This window comes from Bos indicus x Bos taurus, chromosome 25 (genome assembly GCF_003369695.1).
Source record: "Bos indicus x Bos taurus breed Angus x Brahman F1 hybrid chromosome 25, Bos_hybrid_MaternalHap_v2.0, whole genome shotgun sequence".
Classification (NCBI taxonomy): Eukaryota; Metazoa; Chordata; class Mammalia; order Artiodactyla; family Bovidae; genus Bos; species Bos indicus x Bos taurus.
In genome coordinates this window covers 16,692,913-16,707,956 of record NC_040100.1, presented here as the reverse complement: position 1 = coordinate 16,707,956, position 15,044 = coordinate 16,692,913, and the positions used below count along the sequence as shown (strand labels likewise).

The following is a 15,044-nucleotide window of genomic DNA, read 5'->3' as shown; positions in this document are numbered from 1 at the left end:
AGGTGCTACTGCAGGGGGCACAGGTTCGATTCCTGATGCCTGGTCAGAGAATTAGGATCCCCCAGGCCACCAGTGTGGGCCAAAAAAAAAAAGTTAAAAATAAATAAACTGCCCTCTCTGATTAATGTGAAGTTCCACTTTTGTAATGATTATTATAGATAACGGGATCCATTTCTGTGTTGTCTATTTAGTTGTTCTGGTTGCAGATTTTGACATGTTCCATGCCAGACCCATGTCCATCAAGTCAGTGATGCCATCCAGCCATCTCATCCTCTGTCGTCCCCTTCTCCTGCCCCCAATCCCTCCCAGCATCAGAGTCTTTTCCAATGAGTCAACTCTTTGCATGATGTGGCCAAAGTACTGGAGTTTCAGCTTCAGCATCATTCCCTCCAAAGAAATCCCAGGGTTGATATCCTTCAGAATGGACTGGTTGGATCTCCTTGCAGTCCAAGGGACTCTCAAGAGTCTTCTCCAACACCACAGTTCAAAAGCATCAATTCTTCGGTGCTTTGCCTTCTTCACAGTCCAACTCTCACATCCATACATGACCACTGGAAAAACCATAGCCTTGACTAGACGGACCTTTGTTGGCAAAGTAATGTCTCTGCTTTTCAATATTCTATCTAGATTGGTCATAACTTTCCTTCCAAGGAGTAAGCGTCTTTTAATTTCATGGCTGCAGTCACCATCTGCAGTGATTTTGGAGCCCCCAAAAATAAAGTCTGACACTGTTTCCACTGTTTCCCCATCTATTTCCTATGAAGTGATGGGACCAGATGCCATGATCTTCATTTTCTGAATGTTGGGCTTTAAGCCAAGTTTTTCACTCTCCACTTTCACTTTCATCAAGAGGCTTTTTAGTTCCTCTTCACTTTCTGCCATAAGGGTGGTGTCATCTGCATATCTGAGGTTATTGATATTTCTCCCGGCAATCTTGATTTCAGCTTGTGTTTCTTCCAGTCCAGCGTTTCTCATGATGTACTCTGCATATAAGTTAAATAAGCAGGGTGATAATATACAGCCTTGACATACTCCTTTCCCGATTTGGAACCAGTCTGTTGTTCCATGTCCAGTTCTAACTGTTGCTTCCTGACCTGCATACAGGTTTCTCAAGAGGCAGGTCAGGTGGTCTGGTATTCCCATCTCTTTCAGAATTTTCCACAGTTTCTTGTGATCCACACAGTCAAAGGCTTTGGCATAGTCAATAAAGCAGAAATAGATGTTTTTCTGGAACTCTCTTGCTTTTTCCATGATCCAGCGGATGTTGGCAATTTGATCTCTGATTCCTCTGCCTTTTCTAAAACCAGCTTGAACATCTGGAAGTTCACAGTTCACGTATTGCTGAAGCCTGGCCTGGAGAATTTTGAGCATTACTTTACTAGCATGTGAGATGAGTGCAATTGTGCAGTAGTTTGAGCATTCTTTGGCATTGCCTTTCTTTGGGATTGGAATGAAAACTGACCTTTTCCAATCCTGTGGCCACTGCTGAGTTTTCCAAATTTGCTGGCATATTGAGTGCAACACTTTCACAGCATCATCTTTCAGGATTTGAAATTGCTCAACTGGAATTCCATCACCTCCATTAGCTTTGTTCATAGTGATGCTTTCTAAGGCCCACTTGACTTCACATTCCAGGATGTCTGGCTCTAGGTCAGTGATCACATCAACTCCAGGAGTTGGTGATGGACAGGGAGGCCTGGGGTGCTGCGATTCATGGGGTCGCAAAGAGTCGGACACGACTGAGCGACTGAACTGAACTGATGTGAACTTCTGTAGTAAAGTTCATTATATCATGTTATCTAATTTTGAAAAGACCCATTTATATTTTAATGAGAGCTGCATGTGGGAGCATTCATATTTTCTGATGTTTTAAATAACCCTATTTTCTTAAAAAAAATAATAAATCATCCTATTTTCTGATGTTGCCTCTTTATTTTTCCTTCAAGACATTTTTTTCCTTCATAGAGATCCTACATCCTCTGATAATATAACTGTGAATGAAATATTTTCCTTTTTCTATTTCTACCAATAATTTTTTACAATAGCAAACTACCTCTTCTACAGTGAGCATTTCACGTTTTAAAATCCTGGTGTAGGATGTAAGGGTGACCGGACATCTAGATACCCCAGTCTCCTTCTTTCTCCATTCCTGGGCTGAAGGAAACATTTGAACATGTGGAATCCCAATGCCGGGCAGCCAGGACCATATCCACACCCCCCTAACGCTGGGTATCCTGGAGGTTGCAATCCTGCCCATCCACCACCTGCCAACCCTCCCTTTCCTCCAGGCCCCTTTCCCACTCCCCCAGGAGCACCCCAGGGGAATCCAGCCTTTCGCCCTGGTGGGCCCTGTCATCCTGTGCCACAGCCAGGATATCCAGGATGCCAGCCCTCAGGTCCCTACCCTCCTCCATACCCACCACCTGGCCCTGGCATGTGTCCTGTGAATCCATTGGTTCCGGGTATAGTAGGAACAGGAATAGTGATTGACAGGAAGGTGCACAAGAAAGTGAAGGAAGCTCATAAAAAGCCGCAGAAACACCATAAGCGTGGCAAGCATTCCTCCTCCTCCTCTTCCGCAGTGACTCTGACTGAATACAGGGCCTGGACCCTTCCCTCAAGTCCCTCCAGTTCAGCTCTCCCATCAAGCTTCAGATGCCATCTTTTACTGGGGGAAATTAACTCTTGCTACCCCTTCACCCCCACCCCTGCAATCTAATCCTCATTCTGCTGTGCAGCATTAACTGCAGCTAAGTCACTTCAGTCGTGTCCGACTCTGTGCGACCCCAGAGACGGCAGCCCATGAGGCTCCCCCGTCCCTGGGACTCTCCAGGCAAGAACACTGGAGTGGGTTGCCATTTCCTTCTCCAATGCATGAAAGTGAAAAGTGAAAGTGAATTCGCTCAGTCGTATCTGACTCTCAGCAACCCCATGGACTGCAGCTTACCAGGCTCCTCCATCCATGGGATTTTCCAGGCAAGAGTACTGGAGTGGGGTGCCATTGCCTTCTCCGGTGCAGCATTAACTAGCTAGGACAAATCGGAAAAGAATTGCCACGGGCTAAGAAAGGCTATCTTCTCACTGCTTGGATAGAACTTTTAGCTGATGAGTTTGACAGAACTGTTTTTTGAAGATGGTAAGATTTGAGCTAAATACTAAAGACAAGTCTAAGATCTGTAAAATGTGATTTTTTTTTTTTTACTTTCTTTTGTAATACTTATGATTGAGGAGATGCTGTGAACATTGAGTTATGGAAAGGAAAAATGACCCGTACCTTTCTTATAATTGTAGAATGCTGGCTCAGACGGTAAAGCGTCTGTCTACAATGCAGGAGACCTGGGTTCAATCCCTGGGTTGGGGAGATCACCTGGAGAAGGAAATGGCAATCCACTCCAGTACTATTGCCTGAAAAATCCCATGGACAGAGGAGCCTGGTAGGCTATAGCCCATGGGGTCGCAAAGAGTCGGACACGACTGAGTGACTTCAATTTCACTTTCGCTTTATTTCACTTTGGGTGATTTAGTGGCAAATAAACATTTCCCAGCAGGCAAAAAAAATAATAATGACAAAATCCTGGTGTATTTGATAGACTCTCCAAAATACTATTTTATTTTGATTTCAAGGGAATGGCTTTAGTATTTAGAATGATGTTTGCTGTCAATGTTTGGCAAAGAAAACTTATTTGCCATAAATAATAATAGTAGTTTTATTTCTTTTAATTTCTTTTTTTTTAGTAATTTTTTGAAGAAGCTATTGAATTTCTTCAACTGACTTTTCTACATCAATTGACATGATCACATTGTTACTTTCCTTTAATGTAATGTAAAAAATTACATTGATTGAAAGTCGCTCAGTTGTGTCCGAATTCTCCACGCCAGAATACTGGAGTGGGTAGCCTTTCCCTGCTTCATGGGATCTTCCCAACCTGGGGATTGAACCCAGATCTTCCACATTGCAGGCAGATTCTTTACCAGCTGAGCCACAAGGGAAGCCCAAGAATACTGAAGTGGCTAGCCTTTCCCTTCTCCATCGGATCTTCCTGACCCAGGAATCAAACCGGGGTCTCCTGCATTGAAGGCAGATTCTTTACCAACTGAGTTATTGATATTAAACCTGTCATATGTTCCTGAAATAAAGTTCTATCTTCTCAAATTATGTTATTCTTTTGATATATAATTTTATTTTGCTTCTTAGTTTTTTTTTTTTTTTTGAGGGGGTGATACAGAGTTTATTGAATTAGATTTTTTTATTTACAACTGAGATCACATCTACATATTATTTTGCTAGTCTACATGGGTACATTAGTACATTATTTCTAACGAGTTTAGACTTACGATGAATGGGCTCAATCATACAAAAATACATGCACACACTCACACTGATTGTTTTAAAACAGTAGTGCATACGTTATACTCCTCCTATAAAGCTTTGATTAAAAACCGCTAGTTTCAAAGATCAGTCTGATTTTGAAGATGAACCAAGATACATGAGGTATGATTCTAAAATCTATCTTAGCCATTTTGTACAGTTGCTATCTTACTGGACTATAGTATATATTTTTAAAAAGGACACTGATAAGGGGCACTATCTGGTATTAACTTTAACCAGACAGCTGACTGCCTCCTCCTCCCCCCCAAAACCTTTGGCCAGGAGTTGTCCACTGTGAAGACTGAAAGGACCCGGTGATACTACAGCAGCAGTCCCATTATGCTCAGAGGCGACAGAAGCAGGGCCACGTCAACCTTTAATTCTACCACACTACGCAACTCACAAACGGTTCTGAGATTAGAACATTTACTGCCATACTCAAAACACTTACAGACACGGAGAGTCAGCTAGAACAGAGGGGAAAGAAAGTCATAGGTGGGTAGGTAAGAAGGTAGACAAATGAAGAGTCAAGCTGCTCCGTCCAACACCTGTGTATGTGTGCTTTAACTAAACGAACTCAGGAGACCAGTAGCAGTGGACCTGCTCAATTCCCCTTCCAAATCAGAAGAAGACTAAAAAGCTCAGGCTTGAGTTTTCTACTATGCATAGGCTCCGCCGATGATGAGGAGCTCATAAGCAGGATCTCTACTCCTTCTGCACAACACAATGCAGGCACACAGCATGCCCAGCAGCTGAATAGCTGCAAATGCCAATGCTGCCCAGATAACATGCATCATGATTTCTTGTAGCTTCTTCACAACTAGAGCCTCACACGCCTCAGCATAGAGATCAGAGCGGTGGGCCAGGCTGCTGTTACAGCTGCTGGCTGTCTCTCTGCAACAACTAAGAGGGACGCTCTGGTTTTTGGTTTCTTTGAACCAGTCTGTATTTTCCCAGTCTGAATAGTTGTGAATTCCACAACAGTGCAGCTGTCTCTGAACACAGTCAATGGCCCCGGCTAGCAGCATCAGGGTTGGTTCCATTGTAGGTCTTATACACCTTCTGAATGCTGCGATCAACTTCATTTTCCACCTTTGCTCTGTAAACATATCCCAAAACCACAACAACAACTTCTGTGACAAAACCCAAGAGTAGGATGATGACAAACGTGGCAAGTCCACAGCGGCTTTCCCGGATTGTGGCACAGCAACCAATTAGCCCAATAATGAAGACCAGGGCCCCGACAGCTATGATCACCACACCAGGGATGAGAGTGTACACATCTTCAAAGAAGTGGTCATAGTCGTCGCAAGTGATGAAGACATAGGCTCTGACATAGCATAAAATGCCAGCAGCTCCCCAGAAAATGAGGTTGAGAAACACCAGCATGGACTTGGAGGAGGTGAGGCCACACTGGTGCATGGTGCCGGCGGTCGGCTGCGGCCCTGCTCGGCGAGTGGGACGCGTTCACCCATCGAGGTGGCAATGGCCGCGGCGCCTCCCCACAGGGAACTGCACAGCCTTCGAGGCATTCACCGCAGCCCCTGGCACCGACGCGCACCCCAGCCCCAGCAAGCACCTCGCTCTGCTTGTTAGCTTTTTATTTATAAGGTTTGCATCCAAATTGTAGAGAGATTGGTCTACGATTTATTGGCTTGTGTTTTGTCTTTCTGTTTTTATTATTGGAATCTGTTTACTGGTTTACTATGTTCATCAGATTTTCATACTAATGTCATATTCCCTTCATAAAATAAAATGGAGCGTGTCCATCTTTTTCTATGACCTAGAATAGTTTAAGTAACACGGAAATTACCTTTAATTTCATCAATTTAAACTGTCTGATGACTCATCTTTGAAATTGCCAGGGCCTGGTGCCTTTACAAACAATTTTACACATACAAAAAAGGGAATGTAACATAAATGTTAAGTTTGGAGACAGAACGAAGACCCAAGAGCCAAGTTAAGGTACATTTATAAATTACTCATCACTGTTCCCAAGGTTCAGCGTGCGCACATTTGGCGGTGGGTTTCTGAGTTGTAAATAGATGTGTGTGAGGTTTAACCAAGACAAAGGCTGTGAGTGTCTGCAGATGTTCCAAAATGTGCCTCTTCCTTTTCCCCCTTGTCCCAAGCTCCCCCTGATGGAAGGCTGCACTTGTGCCCCATCTGCCCTTTGCTGTGAGGGGACCAGGGAGCCTTTGCAGGGCTCTGAGATGGAAAGTCCCCAATAAAAGCACAGCAGAAAGAGCTTAATGCTGGGAAGTGGATTTAATTAGCGTGATGTTACAGTGAGGAAACTGAGGCACAGAGAGGGGAAATCCCTTGCCCAAGTTCACCTGGCCACAAAGCAACGGCCCAAATCCAAACCTAGGTCTTTCCAACTCTGGGCCTCTCAGTCACAGGATCTATCCAGCCTCCAAACCCCAGAATCTGGGAGAAACCCCGGCCCTCCGTAGCCCACTGGACCCCCAGCTTCTTGGGAGGCACATGCATCATCACCGCTTGTGCCTTGGCACCTCCCGCACCTGGCCCCGCATGAGTCACTCACCCTAAGCCAGAGTGAAAGAAGCCACCCCCTCCCCCCACCCCCCCACAGAGGAGTGCATTTCGGGTTCTGTCTTAGTCACCAGGTCTCTGGTTCCCACCCCTCCCCCGACAGCCAGGAGCCTCTGCTTCCCCAGCTAGAGCCACCAGGGCCACCCCCAGTGGGTTCTGGTCCCAAGTGTAGTGGGGGCTCGGTGGTGGGGCTGGTGAGGCCAGGACCTGAGAGATGGGCAGGGTGGCTGGTGGGGGTGGGGGTGCACCAGGCTCTCTAACCACTCCTCACTTCCTTCCACCTAAGTGAAAGCAGTGAACCCACCAGGCAAACGCAGCCTCGGTGTTGATAACAGCTGGCACCTCTGGAGTGCTGACTTCAGCCAGGCTCTGTTCCAAGCCCTTTGCATCCATGAAGACATTTAGTCCTCATAAAAGCCCATGAGCTACTATGGTCCCTGTTTGATAGATGAGGCAACTGAGGCCCAGAGAGGGGAAGCGACTTGCCCAAGGTCACAGAGCCAGACAAGGACACAGGAGGGAATCCAACTCAGGTGGCCCATGGCCTGAGTCCAGGCACAGACTCTCTATACGATCCTGCCTCTTTGGCCTGCTGACTTTCCCTGGCCCTCCCTTCCATGCCCAGTGTTGGGCATCCGCACCAACACTGCCCAAGGGCCCAGCAAGGCTGGGTCTTTGCCCTGGGGCCTCATCCGGTTCTTTCAGCTCAGACCAGCCAGAGCCCCTGAGAATGGCCTGCAGCTTCCCCTCAGTGCCAGGCTGCTCAGCCTCCAGGCCTTTGCAGGGGGCTTCCTTTATTTGAATCACCTGCCTCCTTCTCTCCACTGGACCAGTTCCCTCTCTGGTACCTCTCAAGAGCAGGACACCTCCTCTGGGAAGCCCTCTGGGATACGCCCTTATAGAACTCCAAACTTCCCCTAGTGAGTCCCAAATGTGTCACGTTATTGCTGTGACCTTAGGCAAATTACTGAATCTCTCTAAGTCTCAGTTTACTCATCTACAAAATGGGGCCAACAACATCTCAAGGGGTTGTTCAAAGATGAAAAGATAAGCTGAGTAACTGGCTTAACGACAGGGCCTGGCCCACGGTGAATGCTCATTACAGCGGGCTCATTTTTATGGCGCTGATTTGTGGACACTGTGTTTGTGTTTGTCTCTCCCACTGGGCCGAGTGCATCGCAAGAGCAGAAATTCCAGAACCCAGCACAAGGCCCTCGCCGGAGGCCATCTCAACACTTATCTGATTTATTGGATGAATGACTGAGGTCCAGCTGCCTGGTGGTGAATGGCAGTTAGAGCCTGCCTCAACAGGCAGGCTGGGCTTCTGTTGCAAGGAGAGGGGGACTATCTCTTTCTGGGCCTCAGGCAAGTCACTTACGTTAACCTTTCAGTTACTCAGTGTCTCCACTGGCCATGTAGGGATAAACAGTCGTCGTACCTCCAAGGGCTCCAACCAGGATTAACAAATGGCTATTTATAAAGCACTTAAGGCAAGGCTGGCCACAGCAATGCTGCGTGAGGGTTATTGGAATAAAAATAAGCTGCTACATCCCCTTCAAGGGTCCACATTTGGCCAGCTCTCACTCCCTGCCCCTGCTACCTCAAGGTCTAGGACACAAGGCCCTTACTTTCTGGGTCCCTTACTCCTTCACGCCATGCCCTGGTTGATCCATCACCCTTAAGGCCCTGCTCCCAGCTGACCCTCCAACCCAGATCCGGGGCTGGGTGTCCTGCTCCACGCCAGGCGCTCCCTGCAGGAGCAAAAATCACAGAATCCTGGAGCAGATGAAAAAAGTAAAACTTTGTTTTCTGGACCTAATTTTCTTGACTTGGACCCTTCCCGCCCTCCCAAGCCCCACCCTCCGCATCACCTCTGACACCACAATGGAGACGGGATCAGGGAAATCCAGTGTAGACTGGTGACTTTCAATCACAGTGAAGACTGAGTCCCAGCCATTTTATGACAGTGGTCACGCGATTCTTACCCCATCATCTGCCTCTAGGCTGGGCCATGGCAACAGGGCCGGTGAGGGGTGGGTAGGAGACATAATGAAGCAGGGGGAGAGGACTGGTCGGGCTGAGCTGGGGCCTGGCTGGTGCTTCTGCCCCACCCCCTCCCACCTGCCCTGGGGAGAGGACGAGCAGGAACGCTGTGGTTTCCCCTACAGCTTCAAGGCTTTCTTCTTTGGGTTCACTGTTGCTGAGGCTTCTCAACCCTCTGCTCGATGCCTGGTTGGTACCAGCCCTTAGCTACACGGTCACATCACCTCCAAGAAGCAAGAGCCTCCCTGCTGGCAAGCACTCCAGCTGTTCATCCCAGCTTCCTCTGTGTCCCCCTGGGAGCCCGCAGAAAGTTCTGGAAGGTCTTTTCTGTAGGCATAGGCTGTGGGATACGCCCTCCCCCCAGAAATGCCCTCCTATTCCTTTCAAGCCCACGGTATACTTGTTAAATAATTCAAAGTTCAGAAAATCAATAATGCTTTTGTGTCAGTGTGGCCCAAATATGTTTTTATTTGCCACACCTGGCAGCACAACTCAGAGGGAAGGGACTGGATTTGTCTGGAAGGACCCAGCCCAGAAAATCCAATTGAGAAGGTTTCTGGTTTCCTTCTTTCTCAAAGACCCCAAACTCCTTGGGGGGGCTGCCTTTCCTTCCTTTCCTTCTGTCCTCTTCCCACTCAATCCTCGCCCCTGGACGGGTTCCCCAGGATAGGGAGGGAAGAACCCCCGCAAGGCTCCCCATCACCTCAAACTCTCCCTGTCCATCCCCTTTCTGGATCGGATACATTTCCTCACCTGCTGGCAAGGAGAAAACCTTTTCTCCCGCTTGGCCTCCCCTCCCCGATCCCTTCTGGGCCACACCTGGCACAGTCCTTTGAACTGGCAGTTTGGGCTCAGTCTCCATTCCCAGCTGCCTTTGTGTGTGTGTGGCGGGGGGGGGGGGGTGGTGGTGGTAGAAAACAACACGCTGTCTGATGCCTCACATGAGCAGGCCACCACAAATCAACCCCTGCAATGCCTGCACACCATCCTGCTCTGCACACATCCTCCCCTCTGAGTCTCCCTACAACCTGCCCATTTGACAGATGAGGACACTGAGGCTCAGAGAAGTCAGGGCCTCGCCCCAGGTCACACAGCTGGTGAGTGGTGAGCCGAGGTCTCTTTCAAGGACTTCAGGGTTGCCCAGAGTGAGCTCTCACCTCCTTGGAGAGCTGGGCTCCCCGCAGAGGTGATCAAGCCCTGCGGGGAGGGGCTGAGTGGCTGAGGTTCCCAGCCTCTTAGCCCACGAGGTCTGTTCACACAGGAGCTGGTGCTGCAGCCGTCTGGTGAAGCCTCATCCCACCCCCTGCAGCTGGGCCCTCGAGTGACATTTCCTCTCTGAGGATCAGCCACCGCCTTGGGGCTGGGGGAGAGGGAGGAAGAGGGCCCCTTGAACCCATGGGAACTTGGAGAAATCTGTGTGTGGGGCTCAGGAGCAGACAAGCCCCCTTTCAAAAGCAGTGCCAACACTCAGCAAGGTCCTGGGAAAGTCATTTCATGACTCCAGGTCTCAGTTTTCTCATCCCCAATAGGATCAACAATACTTGCTACATCACAGAGCTGAAGGAAGGGTTAAAAATGGCCTTAAATAATATAGAGACTTTCCTGGCGGTCCAGTGGTTAAGACCCCACACTTCCAAAACCGGGGATGCAGATTTGTCCCCTTCTACTCCTGCCTTCAATCTTTCCCAGTATCAGGGTCTGGGAAGAAACTGAGGCAGAGGGAATTCCCAGTGGTCCAGTGGTTAGGACTCAGCACTTCTACTGCTGTGGGCTTGAGTTCAATCCGTGGTTGAGGAACTAGGATTCTGTAAGCTGTGCAGCATGGTCGGAAAAAAGGAAAGAAACCAACTGAGGCAGACAGATGAAGTCACTCACTCAAGGTCACTGAGGTCACAGTAATTCTCAGGGCTCAAGGCTCTTCTGTGTAAACCACGTAGCACAGAAGTGCTCAAAAAACCTCCACATCAAGAATCACCACCTGAAACGGCCCAGGAAAAGGAAGATGTTAACAAGTGGACCAAAAATCCAGAAACAGGCCCGGGGAATTTAGTATAAGATATGGCACACTTTCAGATTATATGTATAATCTATAGACAGAAAAAATAGATTATTTCATAAATGGCATGGGGACAAGATTTAGCCACCCGGAAAAAATTATGAGACTGCTCCATACTTCATACCTCACACTAGCATGAACTACATCCAAGACTTAAGTGGAAACAATAAAACATCAACAATACTAAAATATATCGTCAGAAAAAAATATTTTTCTCTCAGTGTAGGAAAGGTCTTACTATGACACAGAACCTAGAGGTCATAAAATAGGAGATGGATAAACTCACCTGTGTAACAATAAGAAACTTCTCATGGCAAAGCCTAGGATAAATGACGATAAATGTCATAAACAACTGGGGACACAGGTGGTCCATGTTGTGAAGGCTCATCAAGCTGCACACTTCTGATTTAACACCAGGTATTTTATACATTGAGAAGGGCGTGGCAACCCACTCCAGTATTCTTGCCTGGAGAATCCCCATGGACAGAGGCGCCTAGTGGGCTACAGCCCATGGGGTCCCAAAGAGTCGGTCACGACTGAGTGACTAAGCACAGCACAATATGTTGTACGTTTTTATTTTTAAAAAAGGGAAATGACAAATCAGGACAACATGTTTGCTCCTCGTATCGTAGATGAAGTGTCTTTTCCCAATATGTAAAAAGTTCTGAGAAATAAATAAGAAAGACTACTCAAAAATTTGGCAATGGACAAGTCACAGAAAAGAGTATACAAATGACTTTTAAACACATGAAAAGATGCTCAGCTTTTTCTTATAATAAGAGAAATGCAAACTACAACTACAGTTAGATGCCAATTTTTAACTGACAGTTTGGCAGAAGATGAAAGAGTTCTATCGCACTGAGTTGGCAAGGATGTGGGGAGATAGGCGCTGTGGATACGGCTTGTGGGAGTGTCAACTGCCCTCCTCCCCCAGAGGGGAATTTGGCAATATCTATCAAAATCACACTTGCTCGTTCATTTTGATCAAATGACTCCACTTCTAGGGATTTGTTATACAGAGATACTCCCACGAATAAGGTCGTTATTGCCTCTCAATGTGTGTAAAGTAAATTACTGGAAACAATCTAAGTGGTTATCACTAAAGAACTAAAGTACATCCATATAGTGACAAACTATGGATCTGTTAAAAAAAAAAAACAAAGAAGGAGCAAAATTTGGGGATATGCACAGAACAATCTCTAATACACTGTTGCATGAAAAAAGCAACATGCAAAGAACATATAGAATTATACCCTTTATCTAAAAAAGGGTGGGTGGATAATATGCACATACATGTATTTGCTTATATATGTGTGAAAGATCTCTGAGTAACGTAACACCTACCAAGCCTTGTGTCAAGAACTTAGTGGCAGGGTGTGGGGTAAAAGAGGAAGACTTTCCACTGTATACCCTTTAGTACCTTTGGGATTTTGAAGCACAAAAAATCTAATACCTATTTTTTTTAACTTTTTATTTTGTATTAGGGTGTACCTGATTAACCGGAGAAGGCAATGGCACCCCACTCCAGTACTCTTGCCTGGAAAATCCCATGGACGGAGGAGCCTGGTAGGCTGCAGTCCGTGGTGTCGCTAGGAGTCGGACACGACTGAGCGACTTCACTTTTACTTTTCACTCTCACGCATTGGAGAAGGAAATGGCAACCCACTCCAGTGTTCTTGCCTGGAGAATCCCAGGGACGGGGAGCCTGGTGGGCTGCCGTCTATGGGGTCGCACAGAGTTGGACATGACTGAAGCAACTTAGCAGCAGCAGCAGCATACCTGATTAACAATATTGTGATAGTTTCTGGTGAACAGAGAAGGGACTCAACCCTACATATATTTGTATCTAATACCTATTTTTTAAAAACATATTAAATTTTTATTTTAAAACTTTGAAAATAAAATAAAACAGGGGAGGCTTTACCCAACTCTGGCCTGTGATTGCCACACGGTAACACAAAGCCAGTCTTGCTAGACCTGTCGTGCTTCTAGAAGAAGTGGGAACTGAATTCCATATGGAAATTACCCGTGTTCTTCACGGTGGCAACGGTGCAGAGCCCACTGTGACACTCCCATTGCTTATTTCTTCCTTAGTTACAGAACTCTGATCTGAAGTCATGATGTGATCACATTAAAAAAAAGAAAGTATTTCCTGGCCTCCTTTGCCATTAGGATTAGCTAGTGAAACAGAATCTGTGGTCTCCCTGAGTGGAGATACACAAAACCTGGAATAGGGGCTTTGAGCTGGTGGGAGAGGAGCCCATTTTGCCTGACCCAGCCCTTCTTCCTCCTGCTGAAGCACAGATGTGAGTACTGCCAGCCATCTTGCGACTCTGAGGATGGAGCTAAGAGCTGACAATGGTCACACAGACATACAGAAGGAAGCTGGGTTCTTGGTAATACTGTGGAGCTGGCACACCTCCTTGGACTGGGCCTACTTGACTTGTAGGGCACATTCACACAGTAGACATGGCAGGTTCACATGTGTACGTGACCATTTTCTAGACGACAATAGTGGAAAGTCTTGTTTGAACAAAATCAGCATAATCACGACAGTTTTTTTCAACAAGTGGAAAAAAGTCTTGGAGAATAGGGTATCTTTCTCTAATTTGCACGAAGAATTAAGATTATTATTTGCCTAAGCTACTATAGTCAGGTCTCAATCAAATATAAATCCAACTAACCCAGCAACTACTTTTTAAAAATTAAATAGAAAAAAATCCACCCTAAAATTCATATGAAATCTCAAGGAACCCTGAATAGCCAAAACAATCTTGATAAAGAACGAATTTAGAAAACTCATACTTTCTGATTTCAAAATTTATTACAAAGCTACAGAAATCAAAAGAGTGTGGTGCTGCCGTAAAGACGGGCATATAGATCCACGAAAGAAAATAAGTCCTCACATATATGGGCAAATGATTTTCAACAAAGTTGTTAAGACCATTCAATGGGAAATGGATAGTCTTTTTGACAAATGGTATTAAGAAAGGTGGATATCCACATGCAAAAGAATAAAACTGGGGACTTCCCTGGTGGTCCAGTGGTTAAGAATACACCTGCCAATCCAGGAGACACAGTTTTGATCCCTGGTCCAGGAAGATTCCACAAGCCAAGGGGCAACTAAACCCATGTGCCTAGAGTGCATGCTCTGCAACAAGAGAAGCCATCACAATGAGAAGCTACCACAGCGAAAATCCAGGATAGTCAAAAATAAATAAATACAAATCTTTTAAGAAGTAGAATAAAGTTGGGCCTTTACATAATACCATATACAAACATTAATTCAAACTGGATAAAATACCTAACACTGTAAAAACTCCTAGGAAAAAATAGAGGGGAAAAGCTTCATGAATCGGATTTGGCAATGAATTCTTGAATATGACACCAAAAGCATAGCAACAAAAACAAAAAAAAAGATAAAAGGGACCATGTCAAACTTAAAAGGTTCAGTGTCTCAAAAGGCATAATCAACAGAGTGAAAAGGCAACCTACAGAATGGGAGAGAATATATAAAGAATCCCGCAACTCAACAACAAAAAAACAATAGCCAGATTTTTAAAATGGACCAAAGTCTTGAATAGACATTTCTCCAAAGATGATACACAAATGGCCAATACGCATCATTAATCATTAGGGGAATGCAGAAAAATCACAATGAGATATCAGCTCACAGTTATTAAGATGGCTGCTATAAAGAACATTTTTTTTTTTAATCAGAAAATAGGGAATTCCCTGGCAGTCCAAGTGGTTAGGACTTGGTGCTTTCACTGCCCATGGGCCCCAGTTTGATTCCTGGGTAGGGAACTAAGTCCCTGCAAGCCACGTAGCACAGCCAGAAAGCAAACAAATAAACAAAAAATAATAAGTGTTGGGGAGGAGGCAGGGAAACTGGAACCCTTGTGCACTGTTGGTAGGAATGCAAAATGGTGCAGCCATTATAGAAAACAATATGGCAGTTCTTTAAAAAATTAAAAATAGAATTAGCATGCTGCTGATGCTGCTAACTCACATCAGTCG

General features: G+C 45.9%; 2 pseudogenes; one reads left to right on the top strand and one right to left on the bottom strand.

The window, feature by feature from the left end:
- The first annotated feature begins 2,102 nt into the window (after window positions 1–2,102).
- Window positions 2,103–2,720, top strand: LOC113883411 (annotated as a pseudogene).
- Window positions 2,721–4,698: 1,978 nt separating this feature from the next.
- Window positions 4,699–5,791, bottom strand: LOC113883347 (annotated as a pseudogene).
- Between the last annotated feature and the right edge of the window lie 9,253 nt (window positions 5,792–15,044).